Source organism: Haliotis asinina, chromosome 2 (assembly GCF_037392515.1).
Source record: "Haliotis asinina isolate JCU_RB_2024 chromosome 2, JCU_Hal_asi_v2, whole genome shotgun sequence".
In the NCBI taxonomy this organism is placed as follows: domain Eukaryota; kingdom Metazoa; phylum Mollusca; class Gastropoda; order Lepetellida; family Haliotidae; genus Haliotis; species Haliotis asinina.
In genome coordinates, this window is record NC_090281.1 from 98,712,883 (window position 1) to 98,738,179 (window position 25,297).

A 25,297-nucleotide genomic window follows, 5' to 3' on the forward strand; every position below is an offset into this window, starting at 1 on the left:
ATGTGTCAGGTGGCATGAGACCTCATTCCTCGATGTCATGCCACATGATAATTTACATTCTGAAAGCTACTTGTAGTTAAAAGAACAAGCTCATTGTCCACATTAGATATATTAGATACGTATATCTTATCACGCACAATGAATACAGTTGACGGCACCTGCATATGTTGTAAGGACATTTAACATTAACATTTTCGACATTACAGACAGTTTAAAAATCATCACTCAAAGCGGTGGCTTATTTTCGCGAGCACGTTGTTAAACTCGGCCTAGATGTATTCCTGAAAACCTTGGACTGAGATGAGGTCCCGACTGGACAAAACATTCATCGTGAGCAGACCTATATTACCTACTCATTGTTAGCCACGGGTTTCTATCTCACGACCTCGAGATGTCTGTTTTCAAGTCACGACATACATCTCACCACAATACAACTATCAAAGGAATTCCTCCAAATTATGTTAAAATGTTTTGTATTCCAGGTCAATAACTAGTTCAGTTACACGTATAAATCCTTTAAGACCACAAAGCGGTGCGTCTATGTGCACGGGTCAAATCTGAATACACATCAATCTAACTTTATATCCCTGGATTTATGTACTGAAGTTTGAACTCTTTCCTAGAATTGTCAGCGATAATGGTCGTAAGTAATTGTGTCATATTGTTCCTAGTTTTCCTTCGATGAATACCGGTTATATATTCCGACTTGTTTTCAGAATTTAAACTTAATAAAACTCCGACATCATTATATGCAAAACCTTTCCTACTAAGTACGAATGTAGAAACTCTTTACCTGAAACTATTAAATGAACACAGTCCTTCTGTATCTCAAGTCAAGATGACCCCAGAATTGGGCCATAAATTTAAAATCCATTTTGAAAATACATGTCAAGTAATCCCATATCAGATCAGGTTATAGGGATTAACATTGACCAACGTGTCCATTTGTAATGACCTCTGCAGTTTCTCTGGGCTGAGTTTGAAGTTATTTTTGTATCTAAATAACACAATCATTAGAAATAATGTTATACACATGAACACCATTAAAACAGTCTCCCGCTGTCATATTGCTGGAATAATGTTGAAAGTGGCGTAAAACTAGACTTAATTATCCCCACTTTGATTCTAGCTTGATTCTGTTATTGTTTAACTGTGAGTTTTTAATTGAAAATTTCTCACTCTATAATTGTCTTATGTTTGGTATATAATGAAACATATTTTTATTTCTTTGGATACTCATTAACATAGTTTGTGGCATATTTGTTACTCTATCATTGCACGATAAAGTACCTGTTTAACACATATTTCAGACCAACCTTAAGGGGATCCGGGCTATAGGACATCAGTAGCCCGCCCATGCCTGTTATATGAGGCGCCCTAATGGAGTGGGTGGTCGGACTCAGCGACTGTTGATTGCATGTCATCCTATACCCATGCTCATGATATCAATCATTGGTTTGTCTGGTCCAGACTCCATCAGTAACGTGTCGCCGTGAAAAAAGCGTGAAAATTGCTTGGTGCAAAGACAAAACAGCTCACTGGTAACTTGAAGATGGCCATTGACGTTTCAGATAAAGACTGATAACGAATGAAAGAAACAGAAAACATGTTTTACGTTTATTATTCATTATTTTGATAAAATTGCAGCAAATCTAATCTACATGATATATGAGCGTGTTTAGGAAAACCGTACGTTGTGAATCCGATTCAATCTCATGCTGTCAAAAAGCCTTCCTTATGAAATCAAACTTCACAAATGGACTTCATTTGTCATGTAAATAATCCTCATTATCACATTACACGCTGAAAATACCAATCGATTGAATACAGTAACAGATTGCTTTTCCCATTATGTTAAACAGGTGTGTGATATATTGTAATGCTGGGGTAATCTGCTAGCGTGATGTATGGCAGAATGGAAACGGCGCTTAATGACTTCAGTTTTTTTAAAAACTTGGAATAAAATAAATCTTGCTTGTAACATGAAATCCCTCTAGAGACCTGGGTAACGTATTGCTTAGATTTTACCAGACCGTTTATAATTCCCCAATCAGACCAAACAGGAGTGTTATTGAGTAAGTTTACATCGCATCCGAATCGCTGTGTCTGTTTCCGGCAGTAGCGAGATACGTTTGTGATTACATTACGGTGAAAACATAACATTTGTTGGTGCTTTTCTTGTTTTAACTATCGAATTGAAAGACAATACGCAATACGAAAATGGCTACAATGAAATTAACTCTATTATGGAGATGAAGTGATAATAAGAACACCTTGACTGATTTTATACTATCACGAAAACTATAATGGTGAAGTCCTGTCTTAATCTGAATTGCGATTTAATATGCTGCTTCACATTAATACAGTGAAATATGCGTATTTATTCCTCACGAAGATGACAGTCTTTATGAGTTTACAACAGTTTATTTTGGTGTCGACTGATTTCCTGAAGAACTGGTCAGTGGCACGTCCGTGACAGTATCCAGTATGCCCCCAGTTCCCAAACCGTCACACATGAATCATTAAATCAATACCGCCCCATACCAGATATAAATATTTATGAAGTTCAAACAATCGGTGGATAGTTTGATGCCCACTTTACCCATGTTTTCAATGTTGTTACATTTTCCGACTGTGAATTAGGTCCCTTGTGAGCACCAAACACGACCAGATTGTTTTGTACTGTTTCCAAGCTGAGAGAAAAAAAAGTGCAAAGCAAGAAAAGATGAAGGCCTCATGGGATCTGCAAAGTGCAGCAAGGAAATCGACGTCTTGCAGCTCTTTTTATTTGACAGAGTTTCCCAATATACTTGGCTACAGATCTGTTCACTCTGGCATCCGTTGCTGCCGTTTTATGTGCCATTCACTGTTCCAAATTCCCAAGACTTCAGATACAACACCTGCGCAAACAACCGTTTCATTTCCAAGATGTGTAGTTGTTCTCTACATAATTACAAAAGTGGGCCGTGGTTCCAATCTCGATCTAGTTAAAGATTCATGTAATCTTTGTTGGTGTGGCTGTAGACGCGTCCAGATTATTACTTTCGTGGTTTCGATTTCAGTTAAGCACCGGTGCACCGCACCAACAGGCAAATCCTGCAGCTAAGCTGCTACATCTTTTGACCAGCTGAATATGACTGTCTCAACACTGACCGTCCCGAACAGGAGTTTAAGGTGAAAGAACACGAATTATCTATTCAGATTTCAAAGTTCAAGTTATTAAGGTGTTACTGTAAAACGTAGGGCATATATATACTTGACCTACCTGACTACTGCCTGACCGCTCGTCGTTTTACATTCAGTGTAACTGTTTCTCACTCTCAAACCAAGACTTGGTGAGTTGATATTATATTTGTGACTCATTACTTTAGACTGACTCAGTTACATTGCACATGAAACCTCAATTGTGAATCCTTGCATGTTACTTTTGTTCGCTCAATACATATTACTGAATATTTTAGACTTGTCAGTGTTATATATTGCTGGTTCTCGGGGGATTTCTTATACCTTTTGTAACGGCAAATATTTAACCGTAACAGGTCAAAATCGGAACATTATATAAACGTTATACGCTACTATCCATCTAAAAGAGCTACGTCCGACATTTCACACCAAAATCACGGATCACCAAGACAGCGAAAAATCAAATTTTATAGTGGTTTATTAATTTCTACCACATTGACAGCACATATGTATAGTTCGGCAGCAGATTCGATGGGCAGCAGCATTGTACGGGTCTGAAAACTTATTGCAACATCTACATATCATTTCCTCAACAGTAAGCAAGCTTTTGTTCTAAAATCACTGGTAGTCATACTCACAGATGACCATGACATTCAAGTGACATGAGCAGTGTATTGGTAAGAATAATTTAAGACGTTAATGTTTACAGATATTATTTCCTGAAAAGGAATCAATATGAAATAATTTTTTATAAGTTCTAAAAATGCTCTGTACAATTTACTGTTAGGTATATCATCCAAAATAGGAGTATTGGAAAGTACATATTTTGCACCCATTCGTAAACGGACGAACTCTTACAGTACATTATATTTTCCTCAAATCAGAAGGCCTAAAGTTTGTGTGGATCACCTCAGATCACTTGAATATCAAGGCTATCATTTTAGAGGAATCACGAATCAAGAATCACACTGAGTGGCGATTGAGAGTGGGAAGTCCTGAGCAGCGAAAAAGGAGCCCTCAGTTTCATATTTGAGACAAGCCGAGTTCATCCAGGCGATTGATTGCGGTTCTGTTCCACACACTGCGTGTACACACGATGCAATGGCTTCTCAGAAAGCCTCTCCACAAAGACCGGTGAATCACCATAAACAAAATCAAATTTCAAATTCTATCCAACGACCTTGGCACCCTTGGCCGATTCATCGTAAGGTACCTTGTCACGTTTCAGATGAAGAGTTTGCCTTTGTCGAGTCCAAATATCATGCCAGTATCATTAGAAATGGACTCGGGAAGGAAAACCTGTTCTCTATGAAAGGAGCTCGATCTCATCCATGCCGAGGAGATGTGTAACAGGTTTGGGAATCTGTGCTGAAGAGGTCTGGGATGGTAACCTTCCTCCCTAATGAGCAGAAAACTCAAAGGTTTTAGAGACAGACAAAAAAGCAAAGGACTGAAAGAGTCGCCCTGAAATATTTGTCTTCTGAATGGAATAGATTCCGAAGTCTGCACCTGCCCGTGCAATCTCAATTTGAGTCGACTGGCAACTCAAAGACTTGAGTAAATCAAGGGAGTTCAATACACTGAAGAGACACAGTCATTTGCTAATTTTTGTTGTCAATCCAGCACATGGAGATGTTACGGTGACACGTTTCAGCCTCTTCCAAAAGCAAGTTGATGCATGCACCCCCAACATCTCTTTCTCGCTCCCTTCTGCTCTCTGTAAATAATGTCATTGGAAGAGCAGTATGAAGACACGATGTTTGTCAAACTCCCTGTAAATAGTTTGTCTTGATTATTCAAACATGTAATAGGGCAGAAGTGTTGGAGATCACAGTCAAGTCTCCTTTTTTGGGAAGGAGTATTGTGCAACCTTTACAGAACCATGGAGGAACATCACCTGCGTCCATGAGAGAGTTGAAAAAGTGAAGCAATGGTGTTTGGACACAGGGAAACAGTTTCCAATATCTGTTTTGAATGCCATCACACCCTGGAGCTGTATTAGATTTGGACTTTTTGATAGCTCTCTTCAGGCAATCGAGTGAGATGAAACAAGCAAACTACCCATTCATTTTCTCATGCATTGGATGGTCATAATCACGGACGCATGGTTATTATGTATTACAGAGTAAAGATTTGATTACACGATGCCATGTTAGAAAGTGGTCAAATGCAACATATGTCATATGTTGTGAAATCCCAGATACGACATATGTTACAGCTTAAAGACAGTATGCATCAGGAAACACTGCCTGGTCAAACCCACCAAGAACCTTCCGGAGAATATGAAGGCTTCCCTTCACTGCAGCCTTCTGCATTACCCAGATTGTCGGCAGGCTTGTGCTCTTGGTGGAGTGCCCGGACACTCTCCCGATCGGCGCCAAGAAATGAAGAGGCACCAAACCAAGGGCACCGAGAACAATGGGGAGCCTGACGACAGTGTATTTGGGATGCAAGAGAGACATTATTATTAGTAGTGTATTGTTTCGAAATATCTATTCACATGCAACATGGCAGAAAACCCAACAACTGCCTCATCTCGCTGAAACACAATAACACGAGAATGAAGACATGGATCATCTACTTTCTACTATTTCTATAATGTCAGTATTGAGAACCAAAAGCATTTACTAATTAATCTATTCCGGTACCGGTATGAACACAAAGAGAGAATTTAGGGCGGAAGTCTTCGCTTAATGCATACTTTGTTCAGACCAAACTTCATTTTCCGTAAGAAACAATTATGGATATCATGCATTATGGCATGGATGCCTTAACACTACGGTGACTTAGATAACCAGAACATGGTGTTCCTCAACGGAGCATCCCTTCCTTCAGAAGATATATATGTGGCTGTGCTGAGAATAGGAGTTTCGACACTAAAACTTCATTTATGTTAGAAGAACTGAAACAACGGCATTTTTTTATGCAGAATAGTGTTTCCTACACCAGTACAGAAGGAATCATTAGGTCTGTTAGAAGAGGCAGCTCTGTTTCCTGTTTCATTGAAATGGATTTCTTCATACCGTCACTTCAAACCCTGCATGCACCATACCGCAAAAGCATGCGCACTTCGATTTAATTAGCACCCACAGGACCAGTGATGAATCGACTGTCAAAAAACATTGTTATCAGCCAATGGAGGGTTGGCCTTTGCTTGTATCATTTATATCCGGCACCACGCTGTTTCAGGTGGATGTCGTTGTATGATCAATAGGATCACGTCCCGTAATGGACGTCAGCTACAGCTGCTGTAACCTATGTATTGCAGCCTGTGCTCTCCTAATGCCACTTTGTGAGTTTGTTACTTATTATGGGCTCGTAAATGGGGAATACTAACTACACGCAAAAATATCTCCACATACATGGCCGAGGACGGATGCCACGAGTATTGACGCCAGATACAGCAAGTGAGGAAATGCCGTTACCTTCCAACATAATTCTTTCATACCCTGGTTGCTGATACAACGCAAGTGGCCAGGTAAACGAGAGGTCTATATGATGAACATGGTGCATGTTGTTAGGTAACGTGGATGCTGTTGCCTATCCGATCTTCATTAGTTGAATGTTCCTGCAACAGACGGATCCTCTGTGGACTATATGGTGTATGACTGACAGAGCCTGAGTGGACTATATAGTGCATGTGACAGTATCCTCCGTGTACTACATAGTGCATGTGACAGTATCGTCCGTGGACTATATAGTGCATGTGACAGTATCCTCCGTGGACTATGTAGTGCATGTGACAGTGTCCTCCGTGGACTATATCGTGCATGTGACAGTATCCTCCGTGGACTATATAGTGCATGTGGCAGTATCCTCTGTGGACTATATAGTGCATGTGACAGTATCCTCCGTGGACTATATAGTGCATGTGACAGTATCCTCCGTGGACTATATAGTGCATGTGGCAGTATCCTCTGTGGACTATATAGTGCATGTGACAGTATCCTGTCTCATGGATCCTCCTTGGACTATATGATACATACCACACAGATCCAATTTATATTTAATTAATATATAATGCGACAACCGCTTTGGTTGGGACACGGTGGCTGTTTGTGGCACTCATAGGTCTCCCCTCCTTACCGTTGCATGAGTTATTGATAGTTTATCAGTGTTTATATAAAATTACAGTGTTTCTGCTAAGAATCAGTACTGACAAAACGTTCAGTAAGTATTAGGAACGTTGCGTCATAACAATAATTAGTTGTCCAGACGTTATCACAACCTCAGTCGGGGTCTCGCAGGTCCAGGGACATTATTTTCTCCTTAAACAAGAAAAGCATCATTTTGAAATACGAAATCGTATCCATGCAGGCTCAAGAAAGTACCATGGAGGTACTGGGCGAACTCTAGGGGCAGTTCTCTAATAAACAAAACGAGCTTATCGATTTATTCAGAAAATAGCACGTATTGTGGCGTTTTCTTTGGCACAAACAAACTTGTTGCCAATTGTGGCAAGTCGTTCATTCGGGTGTAACTTCATGTCTCGGATGGTGATTTCAGGGTTATATTAACTCATGTTTTGATATACTATCGGAAAAAAATGCATAGGCGATTTGTATTTAAAAAACTATATTAATATCATATTGCGTTCAAGCAATCGTTAAAATATGTGACAAAAGTGTTCATAATATGATTTTACACAATTGCACAAATTGTACCTGAAACTGTTGATTTTGATGACATTTTTCACTAACAACGCGACAGAAATCAACTTCCAGTATTCACTGTCTGGCAATGAAAATCCAGATTGCTTTCAGAAACAGGCATTCGGTTTGTAGCAGCTTCTAGGTCGGATCACTACGTCACGTCTTGACTCTGTGACAAGGAATATCGCCATTGAAAAAATGCATGCTGGAGATTGTCAATCTTCTGTTGCCATGTGTCTGGATGTTAGTCTGATCAAGATGGCATGGCATGCAGCTCGTTGCAACCAAACAGACAATGACCGTCCCCTTACAGGCAGACCTCGAGTTACCACTGGAACCCAATATCGGTACATCCGGGTATTACAGTTGCGTGATCGTACTTCCACGGGTGAGAGCAGAGCAGCCAGGGCGCCTGGACTTCAGAGGATATCCGGTCAAACTGTACGGAACAGGTTGAAAGAGATAGGTCTGAGAGCCAGGAACCTCGACGTCGGTGTGGTGCTCCGTCCCCTAAAACTATTCACTCGGTTGTCTAGACGTCACCTTCTTCTAAACTGGAGTAATATTTCATGCACTTAAGTCTATTTCCGGACGAGTTATAGATGTTTGAAAATACAACATTTTCGCAACAGATTTATTGTCTGTACTTTTCGTTTCTTGGATAGTATATATAGGAAATGTGGAACAGAAAGCGGTTCCACGGGAGTAACTGAGACTGTAAAGGTGTGATTTTGCATCAAAATGTAAATGTGAAATGCGTGTAAACAGACTGCCCAACACATTGCTCATGCATGCCAGGCCTTGGCACAAACACTGCATCACGAGCAACACGCTGGTTAGGATCAATCCGTTAATTACCGTCTTCACCATGCTACGATTGTCACTCAGAGGACCATCCATGGTATGACCTAGAATATGTGGATGGCGTCATCCAAAAGGATAAACATAGTACGAGGCAAAACGTGTCTGACGTGTTTTTCTCAGCATAATATTTTCTTAATCTAACTGTACCAACATGACTGAAACCGAGAGTATGCTCGTTTGCTTGTAGAATGCAAGAAGGAACTGTCTTGGAGAAGGAATTCACAATATCTTGATAAATTGATGATCTCGCATCATTTACCTTGTTGTCGTTGTCAATAGACCCTTTTAGTCAGATAAAGAAGTTAATTTTGCATTTGAATGGTCATCAATATGCTATGGTTGACTGAAACTGAGAGATGGATAGCTATTTGCAAGGTGGAAGCTGGTACACCTCACGTCGTACCACACAGAAACACCATTTATAATTTACGGCAACGTTATCAGCAGAATGTCAACGTCCACAGGTGTCCACGATTCGTAATGACAGATGAATCCTTACCACCCATCTCAGTAACAGGTTCCAACATGCAACACTCATAGTCCAGACAGTACTAGCAACAAATGACATCTCGGCTAGAACTACTTGAGGGAAGTTCACTTGTCTCATAAACTGTATCTATATAATGTAAATGTCCGATTGCTTGTTTTTTTTTTAAAGTGATGCTATGACTTTCATCTGTTTGTAAATAATAACGTAATGAATACATACGGTTTTATTTTGGTTTTTGTATAAAAAAGAAACCATTGAAAATGTGTACTTAAATGTGTGAGTGCAGACTTGGTCTCGTCGATACATAGCTAAAATAACGCCGATGGAACGTACAACTCAAGTCCACTGGTTGAACAGCATCCCATCCAAGTTCACTGAGTAAACGTATTCTGTTCCCCGATCTCGGCCTAGTCATCACATGTTCAATTTAACGGTAACTGTGTCGTCCAAGGCGATACATCTGCAAGTTTCTAAAGACTTTGAGCTCGGATGCACATCGCTTCTCTTTAAAAAGAGACCTTCCCTCAGCAAAGTATTTATCTATTCAAATCCTATTGATCTTTCCTTGAAGACGTTTCTATCAACTCGAAGATGTTTTACACAGTTAACTTTCACTTTGGCACGGTCCAAAAGTGTAATCGTAAAAAAGACTGAAAGAGCAATCCCATTAGAGGCCATGGCTACTTTGAGGTCCAATGTACACATCGTTTGGTAAAGATAAAATAAATGCCCCAGTTGGTTGCTGTACGTATCCATCACCAGGACCCACATCTTATTAGGTGCAAATAAACCACTATGCCACGCGATACGACGAATAGGCTGCATCTGCCCATGAAATGAAAAGCTCCAGCTCCAATTCTCCACAGACCGGTTTCACTGCTGATCGTGCGAGTCAGCCTTCTCCATCTTCATAGGGAAACAATCTTACAGCCAGTTAGCGATCAATATATCTGCCATGCGGCTGTAGGACTCGCCATACACCTCGTAACTACACACTGGTACACAGTATACTCACCAAGGTAAGCTTATCTATTAGCTAATTAACGTTCATTGTTTGGCATCCTGTTTCTCCACAGTGTTGTAATATGACCTATATTCCGTTGCTGAAGTGTTGTAATATGACCTATATTCCGTTGCTGAAGTATTGTGATACTGGATACGGTTTACGTTAGTACAATGACAAGTGTTGACTGCAGGAATTGAAACACTATACACTTGAAGGGTACACTTTGGGCTGCTGAATTGGTGGATCCTGGACAATGGTTTACTTGTAGCTGTGGCTGGACGATCAGGGATGTTTAGTTATAACAGTGCGTACGTCAGGTACATCAGTATATGAAGGGAATGTTAGATGTATGAATAGCCCCGTTGACGTTGACACGTGTATACTCTGTGCTATCACTCGTACACGAACCGTGCTCGTATGTTGTTGTAAGAAGCTAATTATATATTAATTACTTTGCGTAACTTCTGTCAGGGTATACATCTCACAACATCGTTCTTACAAGAGATGAAATCATTGGCCCTTTTATCCGTGGCAGTGTTAGCGCTGCACGCTGAAAACATCGATGTTTTACAAAGTGATATTCCAGGGACGTGTGATCTAATCGGGTATTTCAACATAGTTAACGATCACAAGGGAAACGTTTAATTTTTCATGCCAGTGATAACTCACCGTTATCCTAAGTGCCGAGGTAAGTATCACCAGAAACACGTGCACCCCCGAAATATTATATAGCAGAACCATCATGTGACGTCACAATATAGCTGAAATACTGCCGTTGTGACTTAAAATCTTCACCTCATTCGCCATTTGGAATTTGATAACTATATTGTCAATAGCCCTTGAATTAATAATTTAATATAAATCACAGCAGTACTAGTAAGCGAAGACATGGACTTATACACGCTCAGTATACTCAAATTTATACATGCATGATAAACTCAGCTCTTACTTATTGATGGCAATATATTTTCACAGTTGTGTAACCGCATTTGTCTGAGCGTCGTTTGGTGTGCATCTTGATTCCCCGACTAAGTAAGTCGACCTAATGTCAATTATGTATTTATGAAGCAACATAGTCACCCGAGGTTTTATTGATATTCTTTAAGCACTTACGGCCGCTCCCCTGTTTGTGAGCCCCATGTCCCTCCCGCATCATGCGGGAATTACCAACATGGTATTGATTACAGATGGAAGTATTCCATATTTAATTGCAACGGTTTGTATGTAATTGTGGAATATTGTCTTCAAGGTGAAAGATGGGTCGATACTCTCGACATTGAGTAGTTCAGAGTAGCGTCGCGCCAATCAGCGGAACTATTGTGCGTTCATTAGGTGTAACATGAGGTTGCACATTCACGTCCATCGTGTACACATAATATGGACTTGAACCCTGATGTTTGACTTGTTGTTATCACAACCGTTCTTGACTGTACAAGAAAGCACTAATGAACGATAAGTGACAGTATTAACATGTTCCTTCAGGTCGTTGGGAGAATGCTGATGAAACAGGCTTAATTTACTAAGATCGCATTCCATGTGAACCAACTGAAAAAAACCATGGATATATGCTGATTTCCTGAGGAAAGGTAAAATATTTTAGATTATTTTGTCGTGCATTCTATACTCAGCTAATTTCGGAACCTACAGGCTAGTAGAATTGTTTTCTGTTAGGGTGAAGTTGTCTGACTGGACATATTTCCTTCACTTTAAACCTTCATACATACATATGGTATATGTCATACAGTATACTGCAATAGATACACTTTGACATGTATGACATATGTTGTCATAGTCTTCTTTTCGTCTTCAAACTGTGTATGAAATGCCTGATAAATATATGTTACCATTCTCTTGAGATCGCCTCCTCATCTAATTACTATCACACGGTGTACACTGGAGAGTTTAGCCTGAAGGCTGCGGTGTAATGTATCCAGTCTATTGTATTCAACATTTAGTCATGATGGATCTGATAAAAAGTGAAATTGTTAGCACATAAATATTTTATCTATTCAATTTCATCTCACTGTCTTTATAAAGGGTTAAATCAATACTCTCAAGATGTCCCGCAGCGTGCTGAGTGAGTGGGCAATATAAGCCCATCATATCGGGAGCAAGTGCTCCACAGATTGTATTCATCAGGTCGTAGGTGTCAGCTGGTTAGAGAAATATAAGTGTCAGAATCTAACCATGTCTCAGTGCACTTTTGTTTATTAATCACCTTCAAATAGTGACGATCCCAAGTGTTCGGGAACACGTGTGCATGTCCCACCTGACCTGTGTCACTGTCACAATCACATGCAAATACAAGCGAAAAAAACCCACCCCATATCCGTGAGGAATCTCTGTAATAAGCGGAACAAATTGTACATTTTGACTAAATCACGAGTATGTGTTTGTTTATTTGTTTGCTTGTTTGTTTAACGCCACATTCAGTAAGATTGCAGTAGTGTGACGGCGGTTTGTTCACAATCGTGTTAGAATCTTGCAATCCAGTGATTCTTGAGAAACGAAGATAGATAAAGAGGCTAGTGAATTGTTCCCGGCAACCTCGAGAATATTTGGTAGAAGTAAAAATGGGGAATCATATCAGACGTACACTCGTGTCACTGGTGCTTGTAATTACGAGAGTTCCCCATGTGTCACATGACGCCCATAATTAATATATCCGTTCACGAAAGTCATGCTCGATTGTACCTCAAAAGTGAATGACGACACTAAAGACTGAAGATGATGGAAAAGCTCTTGACAAAGACAGAACCCTTCTATTGTGACGAGAGATCAAAAGCCCTCCACAATAAGAGTCGGTTGTATTAGTGTCACTATTATGAGTATGTGTTGATACCTTGCTTTAAAACACGTGCGAAGGGCAAATCAGCTGTCCATGAAACATTGGATTTTATCGTGCAACTGTTCCACCTTCGGGCATAGCTACACCTATAACATGACGTATTCCTAAAGTTTCCTTTACTGTAGTTTCTACACAGTGTGGATGCCATGCCACTGAATCCAGTATGTCCCCTACTGAAGTTTGTAGACAATAATAAAGTGCGTAGTCTTCACAGGATTGTGTACATGTCGTGCCGCTAACTTACCAGCAAAACAGAGACAAGAAATCATGTCAAATAGAGACAAGCAAGCAGTTCATCAGAAGGTTTGATAATGGATTTGACTTGAATGTTTGCAGCAGTCACTTTGGGTTAAGCATACAAAATACGCAGATTCGAATCACATGATAGCACATCAATTGCCGCATAAGCATGAATAAAGCATTCAAGTAAATAACTCCCAAGAACAATCCCAAGGGCGTAGTCAGAGATACGTATTGTACTTTGCACGCCGATGACCTGAATTCGCGGGAAACTTTCACTGGAACGTTGGTCAACATTAGGAAGTTTCGCAGTCTTTTCGGATTGATGTAGGTTGATTGTCATGAGAGGCAGCACTAACACTATTCGCTATCTGTTGGGGTTGCTGTAGGTTGACTGTCAAGTGGCAAGACTAGAATTGTCTGCTATCTGTTGGGGTTGCTGTTGGTTGACTGTCGTGAGGGGCAAGACTAGAATTGTCTGCTATCTGTTGGGGTTGCTGTAGGTTGACTGTCGTGAGGGACAAGACTAGAATTGTCCGCTATCTGTTGGGGTTGCTGTAGGTTGACTGTCGTGAGGGGCAAGACTAGAATTGTCCGCTATCTGTTGGGGTTGCTGTAGGTTGACTGTCGTGAGGGGCAAGACTAGAATTGTCTGCTATCTGTTGGGGTTGCTGTAGGTTGACTGTCGTGAGGGGCAAGACTAGAATTGTCCGCTGTCTGTTGGGGTTGCTGTAGGTTGACTGTCGTGAGGGGCAAGACTAGAATTGTCTGCTATCTGTTGGGGTTGCTGTTGGTTGACTGTCGTGAGGGGCAAGACTAGAATTGTCCGCTATCTGTTGGGGTTGCTGTAGGTTGACTGTCGTGAGGGGCAAGACTAGAATTGTCTGCTATCTGTTGGGGTTGCTGTTGGTTGACTGTCGTGAGGGGCAAGACTAGAATTGTCCGCTATCTGTTGGGGTTGCTGTAGGTTGATTTTCGATATCGATATATCAGATCTGACCATTATCAGTCACTGCGGTATTTACTGTCCGATACAACACGCGTAATCTCCCACGGTGGTTATTACAAGGACGTGAATCCACCATCAGGGACGACCGCCCACAGCCTTCACAGCCGTCAGTTGTAAGCGTGCGAAACGTCAAGGGACTTTCATCCCATCTCCTGGGGTCCCAAACAATATAATAAGTATATTCTCAGTGCTAATTCTATGGACACTACTACTGTTACTGCTATTGCTACTACATACACATGTACATGTGAATTAGTAGTACTACATACCCGTGTTTTGAAGAGAGATGGTGATTGGGGTTTTACGCCGCTTTTAGCAATATTCCGGCTGGGGATATCAGAGATAGGCATGGCTTCACACACTGTCCCTTCATTGGGAATCGAACCCGGTTCGTCTTAACCATTAGGCTGTAATATAGGTTCTATATGAACACAGCAATTTCTAAGCAGTTGTTGCTGCCGTGCCAGATTCCAGTGACTCCAGATTCGTTCCAGGTATGAGACTCTCTTTATAAGCACTGTACCCAAGTTCGATAATTTTTTTAGACGTCAGGCCTTGGACAACACCGATACCCTAGATAAAACTGAATTATTTTTTCAAAGCGGTGTTAAACTACACCCTGCCAGCTCCACAGAAGACGCTCTATACACTGAACACTGGAATAGACACAGGGCGAGTTCATCTCGGACACTCAATGTTCTTCCGTTTCATACAGTATCTTTATGGTAAAACATCGTGTGTTATGCATTAACGATGAACACTTTACAACTTAACCATAACTGATAAATCTCCCAGTGGACTCGTCATGCCTCATGTGAATACAATATATCGTTCAGGTGTAACTGGCAGCATGCATGGTTAGGTATGAATAACTTATGGGCACAAGGAAAACATGTGTACTGACAACCTGCTGATGTTGATATCTTGATATTGCGTTCACTATGGAGTATTTGCCATAATAGAAGTCCACGGATCTTGAAGGCGTTGTGTTATTTATATATGCATGTCGAGGAATTGTAGTCATGTTTCGTTATATACTATACACCAATAATTGAGTCTGATGGACGAGCTGACCCGGGAGACTCTGTTCATGAATATATTCACGATATGAGTTCCATAAGTAAGGGATATATAGTGCAATCACATTTCCACTGAAGATACTAGCATCGACTGTGCGACACTAATCGAAACTGGCTATGTTGTAAGCATCCTTTATACAAATTGTACCTTGAGGATTTTTTAAATCTTGGGAAGGGAATGGGCAGTTAAAATATAATATGAACGCATTAGCACGTATGAACAATTTGGTGAGCTTTTCTATGTTAACAACCGCACTTATCAATGTAGCAGATCGGGAGACGGTTCACGCCTGACAGATAACCTGAGGCTTTTCTACCACATTAAGGGGCCAGTGAAGAAGATACGGGTTGGACTTGGACAGCAACCCGCTTGCCTTGAGGACGACAAACTTGCCACATGACATTGTATCCCAAATGCGTAGATCGATTCTCACGACCACTGGATTGTATGGTTCGATCATTTTAATCTGACTACCACCATATGGCTGGAATATTACTTTGTGCAGCAAGCAACAAACAAACGAGCGAACAAACAAATACACAAACCACATTAGGCTGTGTCGATATTCAGCTGAATCATTTCCTCGCTCTGGCGGATGTCGCCTGTCGTTTCAAAAGCCCCTGCTCGACTGAGGTTGGAGTAACATGCTTTTGAACTAGAAATGAGTTCGCCACCAGTCAGGAATATATTTCCCTTTGAGGGAATTTGGGGATGGGGTCATTCGGACAGTGTGACAGGTCTCCTGGCTAAACTGTTTAATCTGTCACTTGTGTGAAGCTTACACGGGCACCACAGGTGTTTGGGGAGTATTGCTTCACAGAAGGAAACAGATAATATTGAAAAAGTAAAACTTTCCTTCAATGTCGTTTTCTTGAAAAAATTAAAATGAAAACATTTTATAGTAGCTGGCGCTCCTACTTTATTTGGTTTCTGTCAAATATGTCTGGTTGCATTGGTTGCAACGTTTTCGCCACATGCACGTTGCCAGGAGAGAAATGTTGCTGCACATGCATAAAATATTGTAGGCCAAACATTCGAAATCTCGAATGACTAATACTGTCATATCAGTGTGTTTTAAACATCTATCAATGTGCAAGTATTGATATATTGGATACCAAAAGACACAAAAAGCTTTCAACATTTTTAGTTAATGTGGGCAGCAGTTACCAGAGTCTTAGGTGTACATCACGTCATGATAACAGGGATTAGATTAACTATTCTATTGTAGCGTTATGGTAACGGATAGGTGAAAGTATATCCCCTTGAGGCATCGCTTGATCTTACCCATGCAATATCATCTTTGAATGAAGTGTTTGGTTCCTGATTAAAACACACATTCATGTACCTGGTTATTCCAATTCATGTTTAACCCTTGGTATGAGATGAAAATCGCCACCTTCTCTGCATGAGGCAATGGAGAGACACAAATACTGATAAACATCAAACAAATAATTACTCTTGAATACCGAAATGAAAGCATATCTCTGGTATTGTCTAATTAATACGAACATGCATCAGGTGACTTGGCACAAGGCACCCACACAATAAACAAATACAGCTTCATGTCTTGCAGCTGAAACTCGCCGGATTGCATGATTCAGTTCGATTATTCAGTTCGGAATGACAGCTTGCATTTAACGAAACACGGACACAGAAAAACTAAATTGTTCCAAATCTAATTCTTGCGTTGTGGCTTTCAGAGAAACAGGATTTAATGGTGCATATATTTGCATATGAGTATAATTTCCCGTTCAACATCAATACGTGAAAGGGTTTGGACACGGATAGATTCTTTTACAAGTTTATGTCATTTAATTTTATTGGTCACATAATACGGAACCAATCTCCAGGAGCACAGGGTACTATCGTGCTCACTGGAGCGTCTTTACTAACATATCTGGAAATATGGTTTCTTTAGAGCATTTCTGTGTATAGGAAGTACGATGAGAAGGGAGAGATACGTTACATGGGTTATAGGATACGTTGTTAGTGCGTCTGATCAGTATATACAACACCGTTGTCAGTAACACAATCGTGGTAATCTCTGAACGTGAGTCCGGGAGAGCATGGATATTGCTGACACCAGTCGTAGTTATGGTTTTGCTCCTTATGTCGCTTAATGTCGCCCTTTATGTGGTGTTAACATGGATACCGTATTGGTCCCTTTGAGCAGGTATTCAGTCATTCTGATATTTGGCCAATGAAGAACCGCACTACTTTCTGTTTCTCCTAAAAGTGAGAAAAGCTGAGTTATGTATTATTGCCAGTCAATCCCATGACACAAAGACTGAATGTTTAATAGTTAGGTATTTTGGTATGACGTAACTCGATATATTTATGGCCTGTTCCATGCTATTGCAGTGCAGTATGTCCCCTATTGTTTACAGCGCTGGCATGTGACACTGACGGTCCTGGTTTGACTACCATATATAAGTTGCTTTTATACACCGATCTGATGACCCACCCCCCCACCCCACCCCCCCACCCCCCCGCCCCAAACACACACACACACCAATTGTAATAGTGATAGATCGGTGGAGATCGTCCACACACCCATTCTTAGTTTGTTCAGATTCAATTTCGTGGCAATACGTGGCAGCAAAGTGAGAGATGATCTAGTGACAGATGGTTGTGGGGGGTAGGTGTTTGTTGGTGTAGCTGGGGAGACAATAGGATGTATGTAAAGATGCAGACAGTATCTAAATAAGGTGACAAAGATGGATTGATCCCGTGCTCCATGTTGCTGCATCTGTTTGTAGTCGTTGGTAAACGTCTCGTTTTGAGAGCATTAAGACCATTTGCTGAAAACATGTTTGTATGCCTAACCACACGTTGTTATTCCAAAAAGCTATTTATCTTACATGAGGTGATCGATGGAGCAAATACTATTCCGAACATCCATGAAAGGCGAAAACCATCCCTGCATGTTTACAGCTCATGGTCTCAATGGATATTTAAACGGTCTCCGTCCTCTCGTTCTTTGGTGTAATCTTGACAGAAGGCGTACATTGCCCCCAAGGGAAATTAACAAGGTAAATCGACCAGAAGGCAAATGCAGTTCAGACCTACATGTGAGCATTAAAACTGAAGAGGTATGAAACGAACAGCTTATTGTAACTGGAATATAATTCAAGCCAATGCGTCCCATCGTATCAATCTTGTGCCTTTTCCGGTTTCATTTAATAACTAGGAAATCAGACGTACAATGAGTAGAGAATGTCATCAGCTAATGCAATCACTGGTCCTGATGCTATAATCCTGTTTAACCACAATCCAATAAAGTATCTTTCTATTCGAGGAGGTATGTTTCTCATGATCAGAGCCTCAATAGATGTTAGTGGTTCGTTCAGCCACCAGACGTTATTTGCCCAAACTGATACTTTGGTGGAGATGCAAATCGCACTGGCTGTTATTCAGTGAACGTTCATTTGATTGGTCACGGAGTGTCGTGGTTTCTGATTGGTTAAAAAAGCCAAACCGGAAGTATTATTTCTCACCTAACATAATAGTTAACTAGATCACTGTGTTAAAGTTCGCGGAATGATAGCAGGTTGGTAGACAAGAACAATTTTTAATCTGTGCTTCAGAAAACTGGAATCAAAAACGAAATACGGTTTGCGCTGGTAACACCAGGTGCTCACGACACAGGTAAGTACTTCTCTACATCTCCCCTCCCTGTTCCCTTCGAACACCTTCCGCTTGTCAAAGTCTTGACGGGGACGGGTCGGGTCAACTGACAGTCACTGCAACTGTGGAGAATCCACTACCTTTGTTCTATTTGTTCTATGCATAACTACGTAGGTGTTCGGCAGTTGGTGATGTTCATCAAATCTAGACTGGGATGTGTAGTCAGCATCTCTAACCAATGTGCCCAATGTTTACCTGAGAGGAGTGATTGGAGTTGTAGATGGCATAGGTTATTAAGCTTTGTCTGTTCCATGAATTTGATCCAGAATAACATGCTATTTATGGAATAATAGTTTGCAGAATAGACGTGTGCATTCACTTCAACCAGAAGAACCATTGAAAATGTATAATATGTAGCCGAGATCCCGAAGATCCCTAACGTAGGACACCCTTCAATGTATATCATCCCAAGTGCCACATGAAATGTGATCAATAATCGGGTCATGACATGTTTTGTTATATGTATAATTCAGCCGAGAGCTTTACCCTTTTGTCTGAAGTATGTATTCACACAGATCGTGATATTGTGGAAATGAACTTCAGACATATTATAGTTTCGTAAACACCGCAATCGTGAGTAAATATACACCGGCCGTCAGTATGTAACAAGACCTCACTATGTGACGTGGACCTTACTGATGAGGAATAAGGCAGACAGACACGTGTGTGATCCCTTAATGGGATGTCATTTTAGTAGTTAGAGTATCGATTGATTTATTAATTATTTCCATTTTCACATGTATTAATCATAACAAATCCCATTACTGTTTGCACTACACGTTAATTTTATTGTGACTATTATGTAGCACAAGACTCTTAAAAAGGGCAAGTTTTTTGTTTGACTCATTTAACGACATTTAACGGCAAGTGCCAGCGGTTCTTGTAACATGACAAGATTAAAGGGGCATATTTTTGTTATTGAAATAATTCATCAAAATTATCCAGCATGGATGGATTCCAATCAAGGAAATGTTGGAAGCTATACATACATCCCCATTTTCTGAACAATATATACATCCCCATTTACATTTTGTATCCCTCTGTGTAATCAAACCCGGTTGATATGTGAGCCGAATCTAGACTACATCGACAACCAAGAGTTGCATCTTACAGTTTAAGGAATTTCTCAATGGAATTTGCTCTAAAGCCCAACCAGATATGTCATGGGCAATCATGTGAGAGTAGAAAGAGCAGGTTCCCACTTACCATTCAGAAACCGGGTGACACCATTCACCATTGCGATCGTTCCCCTCAAAATATAGAGGTTGACATCTATACATTTTATACATGCTTTAGTATCACTTCTAAATACCGTTCAAAGATTCCAGAACCCGAGTTTACCTACATCAACCATTAGCAACATGTAAAGAACTTTATCATCTAAAGTTAATCCAAATGACTTTCAGTTAATCAATGTGACTTTCAGATAATCAAAACAATTTTAATGAACTACATGCTGAACTGAAATAACAAACAAATAAACCTGTATGCAGTCCTCCTTTTTGACATTGTTCCGTGTTCGCGGTAAACATACCCGTTACTGGCAAATAGCGATAAACTAGCTTAGCTTACCTTATAATAAATCAGTTAGAGAAAGACAAATGATATGCCTAAATAAGCAGTCGAAATACCTGCCTGCTCGACCGCCTGGGACGATTGTTATCAACACGGTCTCCCAGATCGTAATTAATATTTTACAAGTTTTGAATTAGATATGCCAAGTAAAGCATTTTTTGTGGGCAGGTCAGTTTAGGTCAGGGCTGGCAAGTTTTACATCTAACCAACCCGGTGGTCTGGCTGAAAATTTGGGAGTTTCACACTCTGGCTGTTTGAGAACCCTGTACAAAAGCAACGCCCTTGTATCCTGTATATCCCCCATCATGGATGTTATTGCTGTAGTTGCGCCCACGAATCACGTGATCAGCTACTTCAATACAATGCACCGAGGACGTAAATCAGTTTCTCTCGATCTATGACTGACATTAGAACGGCAAAGATTACCTAATTACTCTTGTGTCGTTTCACTACACTACACTCCAGGAAATGGTGTTGGGAAATGTACCCGTAGACGTGGGTATAGTTCTGTGTTTATTTCCATTTCACTTGTCAATTTACACTCAATGCGTGGATGACTCTTCACAAATCCTGCCAATGAAAAGTTCGATTAAAGGTCATTCAAGAGTTTTTATTGCAGCTTTACTTGAATGTGAAGGCTTACGATGAATATCCCAGCTCGTCAACCTAGTGGCTTTGGTAGGATTACTCTCCTTCAGTGTATCTGACTGTATATCTCGAGTAGAGATGGACTCGCAGAGTGTCGCGGCTGTTATGCTGCTCTTGGGGTGTTCCTTTACTGTAGTCGAGTCTACAAACGTGGTACGTTCGCAGTGAGTGTTCACATGGTACCAGAGAATCTGCCTTTGATTCTACGGTTGCGTAACATACAGTAATGAATGAAATGACATGAGATGAAATGTCGCTCAGGACTATTGCCTAACATGGTCTTGTTCGTTGAGTGGGACAGCTTTTGCCAATGTCAGGTGGTAGCGCTAGCCTAATTGGATCCCATGACGCAGTTTCAGCACGAATACTTATTGCACTACACGGGTACCCACTTAGTGCTGGGTACCAGGCGGGGTGTCAACTCAATCATGATCAATGCCAACAGGGGATCCTGCCACCATGCTTCCGCCCTCTAGGACATACACTCAGTTCATTGGACAATGGCTGCAGTCAGAGGTATTTTTTCGACTCATATTTATTATTTTTTTACAAAAATATCTGTTGCGTATCTGCTGATTTAACAGTGTGTGGTAAGTTTAAACCACCTTTCTCTCATATCGCGGCTTGTCAGCAGATATAACACAAGCTACGGTAAAATGTGGTAAAGTGTTGACAAACCTATATACGTAATCATGTGCGTATTGGAGCTCCCGATCCTGGAAATCGGAACAACAAATCCTTAGACGATCATGCCTCCTAATCCCTACCGTAATTGCGTTAAGTTCCTAGCATGTTGTACCGCAGACTACACAGTCAGTTCTGCCACATATTTGATAATAGCATCGCTTGTATTCATTTGGAACAAATCTGTGTCACTGAGATGAACTTTGACATTCACAGGTGCATCTATTGTTGTTTCCACGTCACTGAGAATTACAGTCAAGCAGACTGATTCGTTTCGGCCAGGGGGCGGGGGGCAACCAGACAATGACATTTTATTGCAGGGAAATTGTGATGGAGCACCATTTGTTGGTTTATGGGAGATGGCTACTCTCTCTGACACACGCTGTCAATGTAGGGTCACTATGTTGTATGTGACCATCACGGACATCAACACAGCGTCTAATTTGACGGCGACCGGTGTAGGTCAGACCTCCATCGACTTAGGTATGATGCTACGCCTTGCTCGTCATCAGAGGTACCCACAGGCTCACGAAGATCAAATGTTGACGCTGAAACAACAACATAGTTTCCAATTTGTGAATGAAGAAAAACATTCAGTGGATGAGTAGTGGTGCAATACCATCGACAATCCACAGACACCACGCCAATCACACAAGCACACTCTGGCGTTCCGCTGAGTCCTGACAAGTATGTTTCCTTAGAATAATATGACTATATGACTTTCACATTTCGCTTACATTCAGTGCAAGCTCGTAGCATATAATCTAGAATATGAACGGCTTGTTAAACCGGAAATAGGAGGGTTTAACCAGATGGTTACGTAGACTGTCCGCAAAAGTGTCGAGGTTCCGACAAAGGCGAAGGTTCTGCTGGTTAACTGTCTGGAAGTACAACATTAACATGACAAGGAGCAAATCACATACGCTTACAGGTTAATGCTGACCAGGATGTAGTCAGTGCTTGCTTCTCACATACGCTTACAGGTTAATGCTGACCCGGATGTAGTCAGTGTTCTCCATGAATTAGTAAAGGCAAGACAATTTGAAAAAGTCGTCCATTGTGCGATGGTCTTCACAGGAAACTGGCACTGATGCTGGAACTATGATACCATTACACGTGTTCTATTATTGATATTCCGCCAACACTCCAGGAATTAGTTTCTGTCCACCTTTAATCCACACCCTCATCAGATATTCCGTAATTGCTCCTGTCAGTCTGCACGTAAAGGATTGATTTCCACATCAGCAGGTACTTCAGAAATCACTCTCTGAAGTAACAATATCCACACAACAGGTGTCACATTCTGCACCAGGGACCATGTTGAACAGTCTCGTTTTGCTAATGAAATGTTAATGTGGTCTTGCTGTTCTAATATTCTGTAAATTAGATTACTCGTCCAGCCCTGTGGCCAAAAACGAAGCAATTAGATTTGTTGCATTTTTCTTGTCCACTCGCGAGTATTAGCCAGTTTCTTTTCGTTTCAGAGATAATATCGCATTCTACGTTTTGCAAGTGAATAGTAGGTACATTAAAGTGTTCTTCCTGAAAGTAAATGCAAAAAATGCAAAAGAATGAAAACAATGAAAACAACATTCATGATGAATAAAAATATGTAGAATACATATACAACCTGCAGTGCCCTTTTCATGGACAATGTTTGGCCGCTGAGCGCATGTAGCGCTGTAGAATGGTCAGTGTTTGACATTTCCCGCACAATTACTACAAGTATTTAGCAGTGAGGAATGATCCGTCAAGGCTTGAGTTGATTTATTATTTATGGAGTTCTATACTCGTTTCAGAAATGTAATTGAACATTCGCTAATCTGTTAAGCTGCACTGTATCGGTTTGTATTATAATTACTGCGCATAGAATGTCCGGTAGGCATGCCGAGCGTTCAGTGTTTGACAAACTCCCGCTGGAATGTCCGGTAGGCATGCCGAGCGTTCAGTGTTTGACAAACTCCCGCTGGAATGTCCGGTAGGCATGCCGAGCGTTCAGTGTTTGACAAACTCCCGCTGGAATGTCCGGTAGGCATGCCGAGTGTTCAGTGTTTGACAAACTCCCGCTGGAATGTCCGGTAGGCATGCCGAGCGTTCAGTGTTTGACAAACTACCGCTGGAATGTCCGGTAGGCATGCCGAGCGTTCAGTGTTTGACAAACTCCCGCTGGAATGTCCGGTAGGCATGCCGAGCATTCAGTGTTTGACAAACTACCGCTGGAATGTCCGGTAGGCATGCCGAGCGTTCAGTGTTTGACAAACTCCCGCTGGAATGTCCGGTAGGCATGCCGAGCGTTCAGTGTTTGACAAACTACCGCTGGAATGTCCGGTAGGCATGCCGAGCGTTCAGTGTTTGACAAACTCCCGCTGGAATGTCGGACAACATGGAACTACACATCTGTGGAGGTCGAGAAATCTAGATGTGGGTGCAGCAAGCATACTGACTGTTCCCTTAGAACTGCTGCAAATTTAGAAAACGCTGACGTTGTTCAACCATCCGCATTGAAGTTTATTTCTTTGCATGTCGTTTCCAATAAGTAGCTACAATATTAGGCACTGTGGTAATATGTGAAGCCCGGTGGTTTAATTCACATCGGACCCGTGAATATCCGGGTCAGAGTTCGTCCTTAGTAACCCACTCTTGTCGTCAGAGGCGATTAACGGGATCGGATGGTCAGGCGAGTTGACTTGGTTGACGCATGTAATCGGTTCCCAGCTGCACATATCGATGCTCATGCTGTTGATCCCTGGTACGTCTGGTCCATACCCGATTATTTACAGACCGTAAAGCTAAACTCACTCGTTCACGAAGTCACAATGGACTGGCAGTATATTTTTGTTGCGGCTCTGTAGGATTTACGTTGTGGTTGCCCGAAAAGCACTCAAAGTGAATCATGTATGTAAACAGACAATATGAACGGTTAACGTATCACACTATGTTGAAAGTACAATCAAGTACGACATGTACTGAATGAAAGCCATTCAAAACTATGGAGTCTGTCCAAGGCCTTTTTTGCTAACACAAACGAGCTCTTTGATCTTCCCATGGAAGAATGGAGATGAAACCGTTTTTTTTTCAGTTTAGAACTGCATCTATGTTTAAGCAATCTAACGTTTGCTTATCAACTACTCACCAATTCAGTTTAGCGCTACACGTAACCAAGCTCTACACTGAAACCACGGCAGGCTCATTTCCTAGACACAAGACGATAATCTGAAGAAAAGACATACTGACGAAGACTAGGAAAACAGTTTCATTGCTTGGGGACTCAGTGTGGGAACTCTTGGCGCCATTTAATGATAATTTTGAGAAGGTATTGCGTTGTTTTTGC

General features: G+C 41.1%; 1 protein-coding gene across 3 annotated transcripts in view; it reads left to right on the top strand.

Annotated features, from left to right (window-relative positions):
• The first annotated feature begins 10,051 nt into the window (after positions 1-10,051).
• LOC137274676 (glycine receptor subunit alpha-2-like) overlaps positions 10,052-25,297 on the top strand; it is a 64,265-nt gene continuing 49,019 nt past the window's right edge. Inside the window, exon 1 of one of the 3 annotated variants that reach the window (XM_067808010.1) lies at positions 10,052-10,208. The gene's annotated coding sequence lies outside the window, so the exon portion shown is untranslated. Of the gene's footprint in view, positions 10,209-11,690; positions 11,782-18,857; positions 19,021-25,297 lie in introns of those variants that run through there. The other 2 variants (XM_067808007.1, XM_067808008.1) reach the window with 2 other exon arrangements.